The sequence below is a fragment of the Heterodontus francisci genome, chromosome 15, assembly GCF_036365525.1.
Source record: "Heterodontus francisci isolate sHetFra1 chromosome 15, sHetFra1.hap1, whole genome shotgun sequence".
Lineage (NCBI taxonomy): Eukaryota > Metazoa > Chordata > Chondrichthyes > Heterodontiformes > Heterodontidae > Heterodontus > Heterodontus francisci.
The window spans coordinates 89,496,940-89,515,889 of record NC_090385.1 but is presented as its reverse complement, the minus strand read 5'-3'; the positions used below and the strand labels follow the sequence as shown (position 1 = coordinate 89,515,889).

At 46.7% G+C, this 18,950-nt stretch overlaps 1 protein-coding gene across 4 annotated transcripts in view; it reads right to left on the bottom strand.

Moving 5' to 3' along the window:
• LOC137377778 (sodium- and chloride-dependent neutral and basic amino acid transporter B(0+)-like) overlaps positions 1-18,950 on the bottom strand; it is a 109,359-nt gene that overhangs the window by 44,577 nt on the left and 45,832 nt on the right. The window lies entirely within an intron of this gene.

Genomic DNA, 18,950 nt, shown 5'->3' with positions numbered 1-18,950 from the left:
TAGTTACAGTAGCTGCCTGGAAGGAGCCAGATGCATAAAGATTCATAGTCACAGTCACCTTCACAGTCATAATGTGATCCTTGCTCTGTTCTGAGGTTGGTGTCGTGGCGACAGCAGGTAACAGATTTCAGTGATGACCTCCTTAGTGAAGCACTGATGTCTCAAACATTGTTCGTCGCTGAAGTTCAGGTTGAAGATTTGTTCCCTGAAAATCCCTGGGGGGTTATATCCTTCTGCTTGGAGCCCTTCTACCCTCCTCCTCCTCCTCCCCATTTCAGTAGCTTGTCCTGCTCTGCGTGGCCACTGCTCATTCTCTCAGTCATGCTCAATTCCAACAGGAAGTCCTGCCAGTGCAACCATGTCTGGGAGCCAGTAGTTTGTACAGAAGCTTTGAAATCAGCAAAAAGCACTTCAGCAGCTGCCGCACCCCTCCCTGAGCACTTTTTAAAACTTGAAGCAAATATGGAAAGCAGCAAAAACATGTGGAATTGTAACAACAACCAGAAGAAATAATCCAACAACTAACTTGTGAGTAGTTGCTGGACCCTTTTAGTAGCTCTATGAAAGTCCTTCATGCTACTAAACCCCGGGTTCAGCTGAGTGAGGCTGAGAGAGTGTGAAGTTCCAGAATGGCAGTGCTTGTATCAGATCAGCAGTGCACACTGATTAACATCATAATGTGCCTGCTCCATATGACCAGCAGACATTAGGGGCTGGATTTTAAGAGCCCGCCGCCAAGCTCAAAAAATAGCAGCCTGCACACCAAACAGCCACCACAATCTCAAGCGCAGTGGCCCGCCACTCCCCCCGCCCAATCTCGCAGAGGAAGTGGACTGTCTGTCCCTGGTAATGGCACTAATTGCCCGTGCGCAGACACTGGTCCATTTTTTAAAGGCCAGCCTGCCTGCTGCCCAATTTAAATATTCAAATTCCTAACCTCCAAGATAATATAAATACATTTCTAATGCCCTTTTCCCAGCTCCCTCCCCCCATAAAAATTATTTGCCCTTTCCCCCACAAAACACTTACCTTTTACATCTGATCATCCCTCCCCACACAAACTGCACAAAGTTTAAGGTCCAACCCTTCCCGCCATCCCTTACACCCATTACATTTATTTGATGCCTGCACACCCTCCCCACCAGTGTGGTGCCGCGTTTCCCTGGACGAAGATCTGAAAGCGTGGGAGGGCCGCCGGCTGCGCCGAAGATCATGGTGGGCCATCGAAATTGGAGGTAACTGTATGTAAATTCATTAATTTTATTCATTTGTATATTTAAATTGTGGTCCTGTCGCCCAGCAGTGGGGGTGGCTGCCACAGTGCCTCGCCACCTCTGGGAGGATCGGGCTTGGCCCTGCGGCGACAAGGTCCGTGGCGGGCCTCATCCGGAGCCACGTTCAAGCACCACCCCCCCGTCACATATCACAACATCGAGGACTTGGAAAATCCAGCCCCAGGTATGTATGCTCTAACCCTTTTTACCAATATGATGTACGGCAAACTGCAGTCAGAAATGTGTGTGCGTGTGCTCTGTGGATGCCATTTTCAAACCTCAAAGGGCCAAGTAGCTTCCAAAAAACAATTACTACTGATCCCAATTTCACCTCCCTTGTGTCTGTTGTCATTATGACCTGCATGTGTTGAAGTGAGACAAGACTGAATGCAGCAACTACAGAGGACTCTCCCTCGGTCTATCACAGGGCAAGCCATAGGAACATAGGAGCAGAAGTAGGCCATTTAGCCCCTCGAGCCTGCTCTGCCATTCAATTAGATTATGGCTGATCACCTACCTCAACTCCACTTTCCGGTGTTATCCCCATATCCTCTGATGTCATTGGCATCTGGATATCCAACGATTTCTGGCTTAAACATGCTCAGTGATTGAGCATCCAAAGCCCTCTGGGTTCGACAATTCCAAAGATTCACCACCCTCTGAGTGAAGAAATTCCTCCTCATTTCAGTCTTAAATACCCTACCCCTTATTCTGAAACTGTCTCTCCTGGTTCTAGACTCGCAAGCCAGGGGAAACATCCTATCTACATCCACCCTTCGAGCCCTGTATGAATTTTGTAAGTTTCAATGAGATCACTTCTCATTTTCAAAACTATAGTGAATACAGGCCCAGTATCTGCAATCTCTCCTCATAAGACAATCCTGCCATCCCAGGGATTAGTCTGGTGAACCTCTGTTGCAGTCCCTCTATGGTAAGTAGATCCTTCCTTAGATGAGGAAACCAAAACTGTACACAATACTCCAGGTGTAGTCTCACCAAGGCTCTATACAATTGCAGCAGTACATCTTTACTCAAAGAACAAAGAACAGTACAGCACAGGAACAGGCCATTCGGCCCTCCAAGACTGCGCCGATCTTGATGCCTGCCGAAACTAACACCTTCTGCACTTCCGGGGCCCATATCCCTCTATTCCCTTCCTATTCATATATTTGTCAAGATGTCTCTTAAACGTCGCTATCGTATCTGCTTCCACCACCTCCCCTGGCAGCAAGTTCCAGGCACTCACCACCCTCTGTGTAAAAAAACTTGCCTCGCACATCCCCTCTAAACTTTGCCCCTCTCACCTTAAACCTATGTCCCCTAGTAACTGACTCTTCCACCCTGGGAAAAAGCTTCTGACTATCCACTCTGTCCATGCCGCTCATAACTTTGTAAACCTCTATCATGTCACCCCTCCACCTCCGTCGTTCCAGTGAAAACAATCCGTGTTTTTCCAACCTCTCCTCATAGCTAATGCCCTCCAGACCAGGCAACATCCTGGTAAACCTCCTCTGTACCCTCTCCAAAGCCTCCACGTCCTTCTGGTAGTGTGGCGACCAGAATTGCATGCAATATTCCAAGTGTGGCCTAACTAAGGTTCTGTACAGCTGCAACACGACTTGCCAATTTTTATACTCTATGCCCCAACCGATGAAGGCAAGCATGCCGTATGCCTTCTTGACTACCTTATCCACCTGCGTTGCCACCTTCAGTGACCTGTGGACCTGTACACACAGATCTCTCTGCCCGTCAATACTCCTAAGGGTTCTGCCATTTACTGTATACCTCCCACCTGCATTAGACCTTCCAAAATGCATTACCTCACATTTGTCCGGATTAAACTCCATCTGCCATTTCTCCGCCCAAGTCTCCAACCGATCTATATCCTGCTGTAATCCTCTGACAATCCTCATCATTATCCACAACTCCACCAACCTTTGTGTCGTCTGCAAACTTACTAATCAGATCAGCTACATTTTCCTCCAAATCATTTATATATACGACAAACAGCAAAGGTCCCAGCACTGATCCCTGCGGAACACCACTCGTCACATCTCTCCATTCAGAAAAACACCCATCCACTGTTACCCTCTGTCTTCTATGACAGAGCCAGTTCTGTATCCATCTTGCCAGCTCACCTCTGATCCCGTGTGACTTCACCTTTTGCACCAGTCTGCCATGCGGGACCTTGTCAAAGGCCTTACTACCACATCCACCGCCCTTCCCTCATCAATCATCTTCGTCACTTCCTCAAAAAACTCAATCAAATTAGTAAGACACGACCTCCCTTTCACAAAACCATGCTGTCTCTCACTAATAAGTTCGTTTGTTTCCAAATGGGAGTAAATCCTGTCCCGAAGAATCCTCTCTAATAGTTTCCCTACCACTGACGTAAGGCTCACCGGCCTATAATTTCCTGGATTATCCTTACCACCCTTCTTAAACAAAGGAACAACATTGGCTCTTCTCCAGTCCTCTGGGACCTCACCTGTTGCCAATGAAGATGCAAAGATTTCTGTCAAGGCCCCAGCAATTTCTTCCCTTGCCTCCCTCAGTATTCTAGGGTACATCCCATCAGGGCCCGGGGACTTATCTACCTTAATGCTTTGCAAGACACCCAACACCTCCTCCTTTTTGATAATGAGATAACTGAGACTATCTGCACTCCCTTCCCAAGGCTCATCATCCACTAAGTCCTTCTCCTTGGTGAATACTGATGCAAAGTACTCATTTAGCACCTCACCCATTTCCTCTGGCTCCACGCATAGATTTCCATCTCTGTCCTTGAGTGGGCCAACCCTTTCCCTGGTTACCCTCTTGCTCTTTACATATGTATAAAAAGCCTTGGGATTTTCCTTAATCCTGTTTGCCAATGACTTTTCATGACCCCTTTTAGCCCTCCTAACTCCTTGCTTAAGTTCCTTCCTACTGTCTTTATATTCCTCAAGTACTTCATCTGTTCCTAGCCTTCCAGCCCTTACAAATGCTTCCTTTTTCTTTTTGACTAGGCTCACAATATTCCGTGTTATCCAAGCTTCCCGAAACTTGCCAAACTTGTCTTTCTTCCTCACAGGAACATGCTGGTCCTGGATTCTAATCAGCTGACGTTTGAAAGACTCCCACATGTCAGATGTTGATTTACCTTCAAACAGCCGCCCCCAATCTAAATTCTTCAGTTCCTGCCTAATATTGTTATAATTAGCCTTCCCCCAATTTAGCACCTTCACCCGAGGACTACTCTTATCCTTATCCACAAGTACCTTAAAACTTATGGAATTATGGTCACTGCTCCCGAAATGCTCCCCCACTGAAACTTCGACCACTTGGCCGGGCTCATTCCCCAATACCAGGTCCAGAATGGCCCCATCCCTAGTTGGACTATCTACATATTGTTTCAAGAAGCCCTCCTGGATGCTCCTCACAAATTCTGCCCCATCCAAGCCCCTAGCACTAAGTGAGTCCCAGTCAATATTGGGGAAGTTAAAATCACCCACCACTACAACCCTGTTACCTTTACATCTTTCCAAAATCTGTCTGCATATCTGCTCCTCTACCTCCCGTTGGCTGTTGGGAGGCCTGTAGTAAACCCCCAACATTGTGACTGCACCCTTCCTATTCCTGAGCTCCACCCATATTGCCTCGCTGCATGACCTCTCTTTGGTGTCCTCCCGCAGTACAGCTGTGATATTCTCCTTAACCAGTAATGCAACTCCCCCACTCCTTTTACATCCCCCTCTATCCCGCCTGAAGCTTCTGAAGCCTGGAACATTTAGCTGCCAATCCTGCCCTTCCCTCAACCAAGTCTCTGTAATAGCAACAACATCATATTTCCAAGTACTGATCCAAGCTCTAAGTTCATCTGCCTTACCTGTTATACTTCTCGCATTGAAACAAATGCACTTCAGATCACCAGTCCCACTGTGCTCTGCAACATCTCCCTGCCCGCTCTTCCTCTTAGTCCTACTGGCCTTACTTACTATGTCCTTCTCATTTACTTCACTAGCTGTCCTACTGCTCTGGTTCCCACCCCCCTGCCACACTAATTTAAACCCTCCCGAGTGACGCTCGCAAACCTTGCAGCCAGGATATTAGTGCCCTTCCAGTTTAGATGCAACCCGTCCTTCTTGTACAGGTCCCATCTATCCCTGAAGAGAGCCCAATGGTCCAGATATCTGAAACCCTTCCTTCTACAGCAGCTGCTCAGCCACGTGTTTAACTGCACTACCTTCCTATTTCTACCCTCACTGGCACGTAGCACAGGGAGTAATCCAGAGATTACAACCCTAGAGGTCCTGTTTTTTTAACTTACTACCTAACTCCCTAAACTCCCCCTCCTGTAATATTATTACTCCTGTAATAAAAGCAAAATACTGCAGATGCTGGAAACCTGAAATAAAAACAAGAAATGCTGGAAATACTCAGCAGGTCTGGCCGCATCTGTGGAGACAGAAGCAGAGTTAACGTTTCAGGTCAGTGACCCTTCTTCAGAAGTGACAAGTATTAGAAATGTAAACAGCTTTAAGCACGTAAAGCAGGGGTGGGGCAAGAGGTAACAAAAGAGGTGTTGATAGGACAAGGTCACAGAGAATAACTGACTAGAAGGTTATGGAACAAAGGAAAACGGTATGTTAATGGTGTGTTGAAAGACAAAGCATTAGTACAGAGAGGGTGTCAATTGACTGTAAAGCACAAAGCACTCCAAGCACGAACATTAAAAAAAAAATTTAAAACAGGAACAGTGGGTAGGCACAATAGAAACAAACTAACCAAACTAAAAATACTAAAATAAAATAACCAAATAAAAAAGAAAAAAGAAAAAATAACTAAACATAAAAAGGGGGGGGCCTGTCATGCTCTGAGATGATTGAATTCAGTGTTCAGTCTGGCACGCTGTAGTGTGCCTAATCGGTACATGAGATGCTGTTCCTTGAGCTTGCGTTGATGTTCGCTGGAACACTGCAGCAATCCCAGGACAGAGATGTGAGCATGAGAGCAGGCGCAGTGTTGAAATTGCAAGCAACCGGAAGCTCGGGGTCATGCTTACGGACTGAGCGGACGTATTCCGCAAAGTGGTTACCCAATCTGTGTTTGGTCTCCCCAACGTAGAGGAGACCACATTGTGAGCAGTAAATACAGTATACTACATTGAAAGAAGTACAAGTAAATCGCTGCTTCACCTGAAAGGAGTGTTTGGGGCCTGGGATAGTGAGGAGAAAGGAGGTAAATGGGAGGTATTACACCTCCTGTGATTGCAGGGAAAGGTGCCATGGGAAGTAGACGAGGTGGTGGGTGTAATGAAGGAGTGGACGAGGGCATCGCAGAGGGAACGATCCCTTCGGAATGCTGACAGGGGAAGGGAGGGGAAGATGCGCTTCGTAGCGGCATCACATTGGAGGTGGTGGAAGTGGCAGAGGATGATCCTTTGGATCTGGAGTCTGGTGGGGTGGAAAGTGAGGACAAGGGGAACCCTGTTGCGGTTCTGGGAGGGAGGGGAAGGGGTGAGGGTAGAGGTGTGAGAAATGGGCTGGACATGGTTGAGGGCCCTATCAACCACAGTTGGGGGGGATCCTCGGTTGAAAAACCGAGGATTTACGAGATCTGTGACCTTTCATCGGACCTGAAATGTTAACTCTGTTTCTCTCTCCACAGATGCTGCCTGACCTGCTGAGTATTTCTAGCACTTTCTGTTTATATTTCAGATTTTCAGCAACTGCTGTATTTTGCTTTTCTTACATTCCAATCTCGTTTTATGTCACCAGCAAATTTGGAAATACTACATTTGGTCTCCACATTCAAATCATTTACATAGATTATGAACAGTTCCAGCCTCAGCGGTCTTCCGGCCTTGCAGTACCCCACTAGAAACAGCGTGCCATCCTGAGAATGACCCGTTTATTCATACTCTGTTTTCTATCTGTTAACCAATTATCAATCCATACCAATATATTATCCCCAATCCCATGTGCTCAAATTTTGTTTACTAACCACCTGTGTGGGACCTTATCCAAAGCCTTTTGATATTCCAAATACATCACATCCACTGATTCTCCTTTATCTATGCTACAAGTAACATCCTCAAAAAAACTCCAACAGTTTTGTCAAACATGATTTCCCTTTCATAAATCTATGCTGACTCTGCTTAATTATATTATTATTTTCTAGCTGTCCAGTTGTCACATCCTTTGTAATAGATTCTAACATTTTTCCACCTAATGATGTCAAACGAACAGGTCAGTAATTCTCCATTTTCTCTCTCCCTCCTTTCTTAAATAGTGGGTTTATATTTGCCATGTTCCAGTTTGCAGGAACCTTGCCAGAATCTACAGAATTTTGAAAGATAATTTTGGAGGGGCACACGCAGGTGGTGGTGTTCCCATGCATCTGCTGCCCTTGTCCTTCTAAGTGGTAGAGGTTGTGGATTTGGAAGGTGCTGTTGAAGGAGTCTTGGTGAGTTGCTGCAGTGCATCTTGTCGATGGTACACACTGCTGCCACTGTACGTCAATGGTGAAGCTGGTGAATGTTGAAGGTGGTAGATGGGGTGCCAATCAAGTGGGATTTTTGTCCTGGATGGTGTCGAGCTTCTTGAGTGCTGTTGGAGCTGCATCCATTCAGGCATTTGGAGAGTATTCCGTCCCACTCCTGACTTGTGCCTTCTAGATGGTGGACAGGCTTTAGGGAGTCAGGAGTTGAGTTACTCGTTGCAAAATTCCCAGCCTCTGACCTGCTCTTGTAGCCACAGTATTTATGTGGCTGGTTCAGTTCAATTTCTGATCAATGATAACCCCCAGTATGTTGATATGAGGGAATCAGTGATGATAATGCCATTGAAATCAAGGGGAGATGGTTAGATTCTCTCTTGTTGGAGATGGTCATTGCCTGGCACCTGCGTGTGCAAATTTTACTTACCTACCTATCAGCCCAATCCCTCGATATTGTCCAGGTCTTGCTACAAATGGGCACGGGCTGCTTCAAATTATGTGGAGTCATGAATGGTGCTGAACATTGTGCAATCATCAGCGAACATCCCCACTTCTGACCTTATGATTGAATGAAGGTCATTGATGAAGCAGCTGAAGATGGTTGGGCCTAGGACACTCTCCTGAGGAACTCCTGCAGTGATGTCCTGGAGCTCAGATGAATGACCTCCAACAACCACAACCATCTTCCTTTGTACTAGGTATGACTCCAACCAGTCGAGAGTTTCCCCCTGATTCCCATTGACTTCAGTTTTGCTAAGGCTCCTTGATGCTATACTCGGTCAAATGCTGCCTTGATGACAAGGGCAGTCACTCTCACCTCACCTCTGGAGTTCAGCTCTTTTGTCCATGTTTGAACCAAGGCTGTAATGAGGTCAGGAGCTGAGTGGCTCTGTTGGAACCCAAACTGGGTATCACTGAGCAGGTTATTGCTAAGCAAGTGCCGCTTGATAGCACTGTTGATGACACCTTCCATTACTTTGCTGATGATCGGGAGTAGACTGATAGGGAGGTAATTGGCTGGATTGGATTTGTCCTGCTTTTTGTGTACAGGACCTACTTGGGCAATTTTCCACATTTCTGGGTAGGTGCCAGCATTGTAGCTGCACTGGAACAGCTTGGCTAGTGGTGCGGCAAGTTCTGGAGTGTAAGTCTTCAGTACTATTGCTGGAATGTTGTCAGGGCCCATAGCCTTTGAACTATCCAGTGCCTTCAGCCGTTTCTTGATATCACGTGGAGTGAATTGGATTGGCTGAAGACTGGCATCTGTCATGCTGGGGACTGCAGGAAGAGGCCAAGGTGGATCATTAACTCAGCACTTCTGGCTGAAGATGGAATCAAATGCTTTAGCCTTATCATTTGCACTGATGTGCTGGGCTCCTCCATCATTGAGGATGGGGATATTTGTGGAGCCACGTCCTCCTGTTAGTTGTCTAATTGTCCACCACCATTCGCAACTAGATGTGGCAGGACTGCAGAGCTTAGATCTGATCCGTTGGTTTTGGGATCACTTAGCCCTGTGTATGGCATGCTGCTTACGCAGTTTGGCATGCAATCGTCCCGTGTTGGAGCTTCACCAGGCTGACACCTCATTTTTAGGTATGCCTGGTGCTGCTCCTGGCATGCTCTCCTGCACTCTTCATTGAACCAGGGTTAGTCTCCTGGCTTGATGGTAATGGTAGAGTGGGGGATATGCCGGGCCATGAGGTTACAGATTGTGGTTGAATACAATTCTGCTGCTGCTGATCGCCCACAGTGCCTCATGGCTGCCTAGTTTTGAGTTGCTAGATCTGTTTGAAATCTATCCCATTTAACACGGTGGTAGTGCCACATAACACGATGGTGGGTATCCTCATGTAAAGTTGGGACTTCTTTTCCACAAGGACTGTGCGGTGGTCACTCCTACCAATACAGTCATGGACAGATAGATCTGCGACAGGTAGATTGGTGAGGACAAGGTCAAGTAGGTTTTTCCCTCTTGTTGGTTCCCTCACCACCTGCTGCAGACCCAGTAGAGCAGCTATGTCCTTTAGGACTCGACCAGCTCGGTCAGTAATGGTGCTACCGAGTCAGTCTTGGTGTTGGACATTGATGTTCCTCCACCCAGCATGCATTCTGTGTCCTTGCTACCCTCAGTGCTTCTTCCAATTGATGTTCAACATGGAGAAGCACTGATTCATCAGCCGAGGGAGGGCGGCAGGTGGTAATCAGTAGGAGGTTACCTTGCCCATGTTTGACCTGATGCCATGAGACGTCATGGGGTCTGGAGTCGATGTTAAGGACTCCCAGGGCAACTCCCTCCCTACTGTATACCACTGTGCCACCACCTCTGGTGGGTCTGTCCTGCTGGTGGGACAGGACATACCCGGGGATGGTGATGGTGGTGTCTAGGACATTATCTGCGAGGTATGATTCGGTGAGTACGGCTATGTCAGGCTGTTGCTTGACTAGTCTGTGGGACAGCTATTCCAATTTTGGCACAAGCCCTCAGATGTTAGTAAGGAGAACTTTGCAGGGTCGACAGGGCTGGGTTTGCCATTGTCGCTTCCAGTGCCTAGGTCGATGCCAGGTGTTCCGTCCAGTTTCATTCCTTTTCGTACACTTTATAGCAGTTTAATGCAACTGAGTACCTTGCTAGGTCATTTGAGAGGGCATTTAAGAGTCAACCACATTGTTGTGGGTCTGGTGTCACATGTATTTTATTCCAGGTAAGGACAGCAGATTTCCTTCCCTAAAGGACATTAGTGAACCAGATGGGTTTTTACAATAATTGACAATGCTTTCGTCTTTCGTAGATGGAAGGATGCCAACCAGATCAAACCTCCAAATGGCAAAAAGTAGCCTCCCAGCAAAAGTAGTGTGACTCTTTCGCACTAGCAGGTAAGAAAGCAGCTGAGAGTACTGAGTGTTTATTGCTGTATTTCCATGAAACTGATCAAAAATCTCAATTGCCCCTGTGCTTTCACTAGTGAGTTTCAGGAACCCCTGGAGACCCATGGACCCGATGCCAACCAACACATGGCATGTGAACTACTACTGCATCAGTTTACTACCCAGAAAATCAACATCATGGACCAGATTTCATTGTCAAATTAATGGCGATTTTAATGGTGCTCACCGTTAATTGTGCACAAATGATAAATCAGCTTCAGGCACGGGGCCTGTGTGTGGATAAGTGCGGATATCTAATAGCTGTTGTCCAAGACACACAAAGTTGTTGCATTTGCACAGTAAACACGAACCGAACATGTTGCACATGTCTTGTCTTGTCTATTTAAATCTAACTACCCTTTTAACAGTGTGATAGGCATTAATTTCTACCAGGCAACCTCTCTGACACTGAAAATGAATTAGTACAAATATGGAATCTCATTTCCTCAGGTTTCAATTGTCGGAGATTTTAAAAATGTAAAATTTACACTTTTTACTTTGTTTATTTTTCCTTCCAATCTGTTTTTTTCTCTTTGTCTTAATCCAATCTTTCTTTCTCTCCCTTTGTCTTTCTGTACTGATTTGATACAAAATTCACCCACTTGCACTTACATTTCTCAGTCCTTGTCCTGCTGATTTCACAATGCTTCAATCTGATTGGTTAATGAGATATACAGTGACTTACCCCGTTCAGTCTGCTCCCAGATACACAGTTTCCCTCACTGCACTGTTATCAACTAGCACTTTCAGCAACTTGTCATGCAAAAAAACTCAAAAACCTACCATGTAAGGATAAAACTAACAAATGGCCTGCTATGGCAAATTATGGCCCAAACATTATCCCTTTAATATTGGAGTGAGATTTTGGCTCCGATGTAGTATTCCTGATTCTGAGACATATGGTGTAGATTCAATCTCTATTCTAGACACTCCTGGCCAATGGAGATCAAGAGCTCCATCTCTGAATTCTGGTGGATACCCATGTCTTTTCATTGTCGATGGGTGTCCTTCATCATATGAGATTAGACAAACTAAAGTTGTATTCTCTGGAATTTAAAAGGTACTGGTGTGATTTGATGCAAGTTTTCAAGATATTAAGGGGAGCTGATAGGGTTGATCGATAGAGAGAAATTATTTCCACTTCTGGGGAGTCTTGGACTGGGGACATAGTCTAAAAATTAGAGCATGGCATTTCAGGAGTGAAGTTAGGAAACACTTCTACATGCAAAGGCTGGTAGAAGTTTGGAGCTCTCTTCCGTAAATGGCACTGGATGCTCAGTCACATGTCAATTTTAAGATTGTTAGATTCTTGTTATTAAGGGATGCGGAGCAAAGGCAGGAATATGGAGATAGGTCACATATCAGCCATGATCTCATTTAATTAGAGAACAAACTTGAGGGGCTAAAAGGCTCACTGCTGTTCCTATGTATGGGAAGGGGGAGCTCATAAATCCCTGCTGTCACTGCCTGAAGAGTTGGTAGAGGCAGGAACCCTCACAACATTTAAGAAGTACTCAGATGAGCTGTGAGGCTACGGTGCTAACCGCTGCGCCACTGTGCCACCCCAAAGATCTGGGGGCTTGTGCCAAAGTTGGGAGAGCTGTCCCACAGACTAGTCAAGCAACCGCCTGACACAGTCATGCTCACGGAATCATACCTTACAAACAATATCCCAGAAACTGCCATCACCATCCCTGGGTATGTCCTGTCTCACCGGCAGGACAGACCCAGCAGAGGTGGTGGCACAGTGGTATACAGTAGGGAGGGAGTTGCCCTGGGAGTCCTCAACATCGACTATGGACCCCATGAAGTCTCATGGCATCGGATCAAATATGGACAAGGAAACCTCCTGCTGATTACCACCTGCAGCCCTCCCTCACCTGATGAGTGAGTACTCCTCCATGTTGAACAGCACTTGGAGGAAGCAGAGGGTGGCGAGGGCACAAAATGTACTCTGGGTGGGGGACTTCTATGTCCATCACCAAGAGTGGCTCGGTAGCACCACTACTGACCGAGCTGGCCGGGTCCGAAAGGACATAGCTGCTAGACTGGGTATGCGGCAGGTGGTGAGGGAACCAACAAGAGGGGAAAACATACTTGATATTGTCCTCACCAAACTGCCTGCCGCAGATGCATCTGTCCATGACAGTATTGGTAGGAGTGACCACCGCACAGTCGTTGTGGAGACGAAGTCCCGCCTTCACATTGAAGATACTCTCCATCGTGTTGTGTGGCACTACCACTGTGCTAAATGGGAAAGATTTTGAACAGATCTAGCAATGCAAAACTGGGCATCCATGAGGTGCTGTGGGCCATCAGCAGCAGAATTGTACTCAACCACAATCTGTAACCTCATGGCCTGGCATATTCCCCACTCTACCATTACCATCAAGCCAGGAGACCAACCCTGGTTCAATGAAGAGTGCAGGAGGGCATGCCAGGAGCAGCACCAGGCATACCTCAAAATGAGGTGTCAACCTGGTGAAGCGACAACACAGGAATATCTGCGTGCCAAACTGCCGAAGCAGCATGCAATAGACAGAGCTAAGCGATCCCATAACCAACGGATCAGATCTAAGCTCTGCAGTCCTGCCACATCCAGCCGTGAATGGTTGTGGACAATTAAACAACTAACTGGAGGAGGTGGCTCCACAAATATCCCCATCCTCAATGATGGGGGTGCCCAGCACATCAGTGCTAAAGATAAGGTTGAAGCATTTGCAACAATCTTCAGCCAGAAGTGCCGAGTTGATGATCCATCTCGGCATCCTCCTGCAGTCCCCAGCATCACAGATGCCAGTCTTCAGCCAATTTGATTCACTCCGTATGATATCAAGAAACGACTGAAGGCAATGGATACTGCAAAAGCTATGGGCCCTGACAATATACTGGCAATAGTACTGAAGACCTGTGCACCAGAACTTGCCACACCCTTAGCCAAGCTGTTCCAGTACAGCTACAACACTGGCATCTACCCTGCAATGTGGAAAATTGCCCAGGTATGTCCTGTACACAAAATGCAGGACAAGTCCAACCCGACCAATTACCGCCCCATCAGCCTACTCTCAATTATCAGTAAAGTGATGGAAGGTGTCATCAACAGTGCCATCAAGCGCCACTTGCTTAGCAACAACCTGCTCAGTGATGCTCCGTTTGGGTTCAGGGCCACTCAGCTGCTGACCTCATTACAGCTTTGGTTCAAACATGGACAAAAGAGCTGAACTCAAGAGGTGAGGTGAGAGTGACTGCCCTTGACATGAAGGCAGCATTTGACCGAGTATGGCATCAAGGAGCCCGAGCAAAACTGAGGTCAATGGGAAGCAGGGGGAAAACCCTCCTCTGGCTGGAGTCATACCTAGCGCAAAAGAAGATGGTTGTGGTTGTTGGAGGTCAATCATCTGAGCTCCAGGACATCACTGCAGGAGTTCCTCAGGGTAGTGTCCGAGGCCCAACCATCTTCAGCTGCTTCATCAATGACCTTCCTTCAATCACAAGGTCAGAAGTGGGGATGTTCGCTGATGATTGCACAATGTTCAGCACCATTCGCAACTCCTCAGATACTGAAGCAGTCCGTGTAGAAATGCAGCAAGACTTGGACAATATCCAGGCTTGGGCTGATAAGTGGCAAGTAACATTCGCGCCACACAAGTGCCAGGCAATGACCATCACCAACAAGAGAGAATCTAACCATCTCCCCTTGACATTTAATGGCATTACCATCGCTGAATCCCCCACTATCAACATCCTAGGGGCTACGATTGACCAGAAACTGAACTGGAGTAGCCATATAAATACCGTGGCTACAAGATCAGTTCAGATGCTAGGAATCCTGAGGCGAGTAACTCACCTCCTGACTCCCGAAAGCCTGTCCACCATCTACAAGGCACAAGTCGGGAGTGTGATGGAATACTCTCCACTTGCCTGGATGGGTGCAGTTCCAACAACACTCAAGAAGCTCGACACCATCCAGGACGAAACAACCCGCTTGATTGGCACCCCATCTACAAACATTCATTCTCTCCACCACCTTGCACAATGGCAGCAGTGTGAACCATCTATAAGATGCACTGCAGCAATGCACCAAGGCTCCTTAGACAGCACCCTCCAAACCTGCGACCTCTACCAACTAGAAGGACAAGGGCAGCAAATTCATGGGAACACCACCACCTGCAAGTTCCCCTCCAAGTCACACACCATTCTGACTTGGAACTATATCGCCGTTCCTTCACTGTTGCTGGGTCAAAATCCTGGAACTCCCTTCCTAACAGCACTGTGGGTGTACTTACCCCAAATGGACTGCAGTGGTTCAAGAAGGCAGCTCACCACCAACTTCTCAAGGGCAATTAGGGATGGGCAATATATGCTGGCCTGGCCAGCGATGCCCACATCCCTTGAATGAGTAAAAAAAAAAGTAAGGTCAGACATCTCCCACAGTCCCAGTTTGTGTAATAATGTCAGACATCACCCAGAGTCTGTATTTTTTTTTATTCTTTCATGGAATGTGGGTATCACTGTCAAGGCCAGCGTTTGTTGCCCATCCCTAATTGCTTGCTAGGCCATTTCAGAGGGCAATTAAGAGTAAACCACTTTGCTGTGGCTCTGGAGTCACATGTAGGCCAGACCAAGTACAGACAACAGATTCTCTTCCCTAAAAGACATGAGTGAACCAGATGGGGTTTTATGACAATCGATGACCATTACAGAGCCTAGCTTTCAAATCCAAAATTTAATTAATTAAATAAAACCACCAGGTACTGGAAATACTCATCAAGTCTGGCAGTATTTGTGGAGAGAGAAGCATAATTAACGTTACAGGTCTGTGACCTTGAATCACAACTGGTCACAGACCAAAAACGTCGGGGAAATTTTATTCTGGCACCTCCAAGCCTGCCACAGAGGAGATTATAAAATTCCCCCTATTATCTCTGTTTCTCTTTTCACAGATGCTGCCAGAGTATTTCTAGCAGCTGCCATGGTGGGATTTGAACCCATGGCTTCAGGACATTAACGTGGGCCTTAGGATTATTAGCTCAGTGACATTACCACTACCCCAGGAATTAGGCACAGCCCCAATTGTACAATAAAGTCAGACATTTTATAGAATTACATGGAATTATGTCGAATATATAGCACAAAAGGCCCACCTAATCTACATCAGCATTTATGCTTTACCTAAGGCTCCTCCCTTCCTCATCAACCTCTGTCAGCGTGGCTCTCAATTCCCTTCTCCCTCATATGATTACCTAGCCTCCCCTTAAATGCATCTATAATGTTTGCTTCAACTACTCCCTGTGGTTGTGAGCTCCACATTCTTACCACTGTTTGTGAAAAGAGTTTTCTTCTTAATTTCTCCGTTCTCTCAGGTCTAACCCCGACATGGTCATCAAACCTGCAGACAAGGGTGGTGCCAACTCACAGACACTTCTTCCTACCTCCCTCTGGACCATGACCCCACCACCGAACATCAAGCCACCGTCCAAAGGACGGTCACTGACCTCATCTCCTCCGGAGATCTTCCCCCTACAGCCTACAACCTCATAGTCCCGCAACCCCGGACAGTCCGCTTCTACCTCCTTCCCAAAATCCACAAACGGAACTGTAACGGCAGACCCATTGTGTCAGCCTGCTCCTGCCCCACTGAACTTATTTCTTCCTATCTTGACTCTATCTTTTCTCCGCTGGTCCAGTCTCTTCCCACCTCCATCCGTGATTCTTCTGACGCCCTACGTCATTTTGACAATTTCCAGTTTCCTGGTCCCAACCGCCTCCTCTTCACTATGGACGTCCAATCGCTCTACACCTCCATCCCCCACCAGGATGGTTTGAGGGCTCTCCGCTTCTTCCTGGAACAGAGGCCCAACAAGTCCCCATCTACCACCATCCTCCTCCGCCTGGCTGAACTTGTTCTCACATTGAACAACTTCTCCTTCAACACCACACACTTCCTTCAAGTAAAAGGTGTCGCTATGGGTACCCGCATGGGTCCTAGTTATGCCTGTCTTTTTGTGGGATATGTCGAGCATTCTTTGTTCCAGTCCTAATCAGGCCCCCTCCCCCAACTCTTTTTCTGGTACATTGATGACTGTATCGGTGCCGTTTCCTGCTCCCGCCCTGAACTGGAAAACTTTATCAACTTTGCTTCCAATTTCCACCCTTCTCTCACCTTTACATGGTCCATCTCTGACACTTCCCTTCCCTTCCTCGACTTCTCTGTCTCCATCTCTGGGGATAGGTTGTCTACTAATATCCATTATAAGCCCACCGACTCCCACAGCTACCTCGACTACACTTCTTCACACCCCACCTCCTGTAAGGACTCCATTCCATTCTCCCAGTTTCTCTGTCTTCGACGCATCTGCTCTGATGATGCTACCTTCCATGATGGTGCTTCTGGTATGACCTCCTTTTTCTCAACCGAGGATTCCCCCCCACTGTTGTTGACAGGGCCCTCAACCGTGTCCGGCCCATTTCCCGTAGCTCTGCCCTCAACCTTTCCCCTACCTCCCAGAACCGTGACAGGGTTCCCCTTATCCTCACTTTCCACCCCATCAACCTCCATATCCAAAGGATCATCCTCCGCCATTTCCGCCACCTCCAGTGTGATGCCACTACCAAACGCATCTTCCCCTCCCTTCCCCTGTCAGCATTCCAAAGAGATCGTTCCCTCCGCGGCACCCTGGTCCACTCCTCCATTACCCCCACCACCTCGTCCCCATTCCATGGCACCTTCCCCTGCAATCGCAGGAGGTGTAATACCCGCCCGTTTACCTCCTCTCTCCTCACTATCCCAGGCCCCAAACACTCCTTTCAGGCGAAGCAGCGATTTACTTGTACTTCTTTCAATGTAGTATACTGTATTCGCTGCTCACAGTGTGGTCTCCTCTACATTGGGGAGACCAAGCGCAGACTAGGTGACCGCTTTGCGGAACATCTCCGCTCGGTCCGCAAGCAGGACCCTGAGCTTCCGGTTGCTTGCCATTTCAACACTCCCCCCTGCTCTCATGCTCACATCTCCGACCTGGGATTGCTGCAGTGTTCCACTGAACATCAACGCAAGCTTGAGGAACAGCATCTCATTTATCGATTAGGCACACTACAGCCTGCCAGACTGAACATTGAGTTCAGTAATTTCAGAGCATGACAGCCCCCCATTTTAGTTTCATTTTTAGTTGTTTTTTCTTTTTTCTTTTTTTCTTTTTTACATTTTTTACAACCTTTTTTTGTATTTATTTCATTTCATCTTCGTTTGTTCAGTTTGCTTACGCACTGTTTTTTTTCCATGTTTGCACTTGCTGCTGTTCAATATTCAGTCCGTTAACACCTATTCTGTACTAATGCTTTGTCTTTCAACACACCATTAACATATTGTTTGCCTTTGCTCCATGACCTTTTGGTCAGCTATGTGGCCTTGTCCTATCTGCACCTTCTCCTTTGTTATCTCTTGCCCCACCCCCGCCTCACTTGCTTATAACCTGTGACTTTTCTAATATTTGTCAGTTCCGAAGAAGGGTCACTGACCCGAAACGTTAACTCTGCTTCTCTTTCCACAGATGTTGCCAGACCTGCTGAGTATTTCCAGCATTTCTTGTTTTTATTTCAGATTTCCAGCATCCGCAGTATTTTGCTTTTATTTTAGTGTTTTTTCTTAATTTGATTTCTTGGTGACTATCTTATCTTGACAGCCTTTAAGTTTTCCTCTTCCCCGCAAGTGGAAGCACTCTTTCTCTGTCTATCAAAACCATTTATAATTTTAAAGACCTCTATTAGGTCACCCTCATTCTTCCCTTTTGAAGAGAATAGAGATCCAGCCTGTTCATCCCTTGATGATAGGTATAACCGCACAGTTCTGATATCATCCTTGCAAATTCTTTAGATACATTCTCTTCAGTGCCTCTATATCCTTTTGTTAATATGATGACCAGAATTGTACTCCGTACTCCAAGAGTGGTCTAACCAAGATTGAATACAAACTGAGCGCAACTTCTCTACTTTCCAATTCCATCCCTGTAGAAATAAACACTGGTGCCTGGTTTGCTGTTTTTTATGGCCTTATTAACTTGCATCACTACTTCCAATGTCCATGTCATAAATGTCAATCGTAAATGTTGAAGCAAAATGAATTATTTAATATTTCTGCCATTTCACTTTCGCTGCTTGTGATTTTATCCTGGCCATTCTTGCAGTAGCCTATTCCCATCCTGACTTCCCTTATTTATTGATGTGACTGTAGAATATTTTACTATTTTATTTTATTTTCATGATAATTTA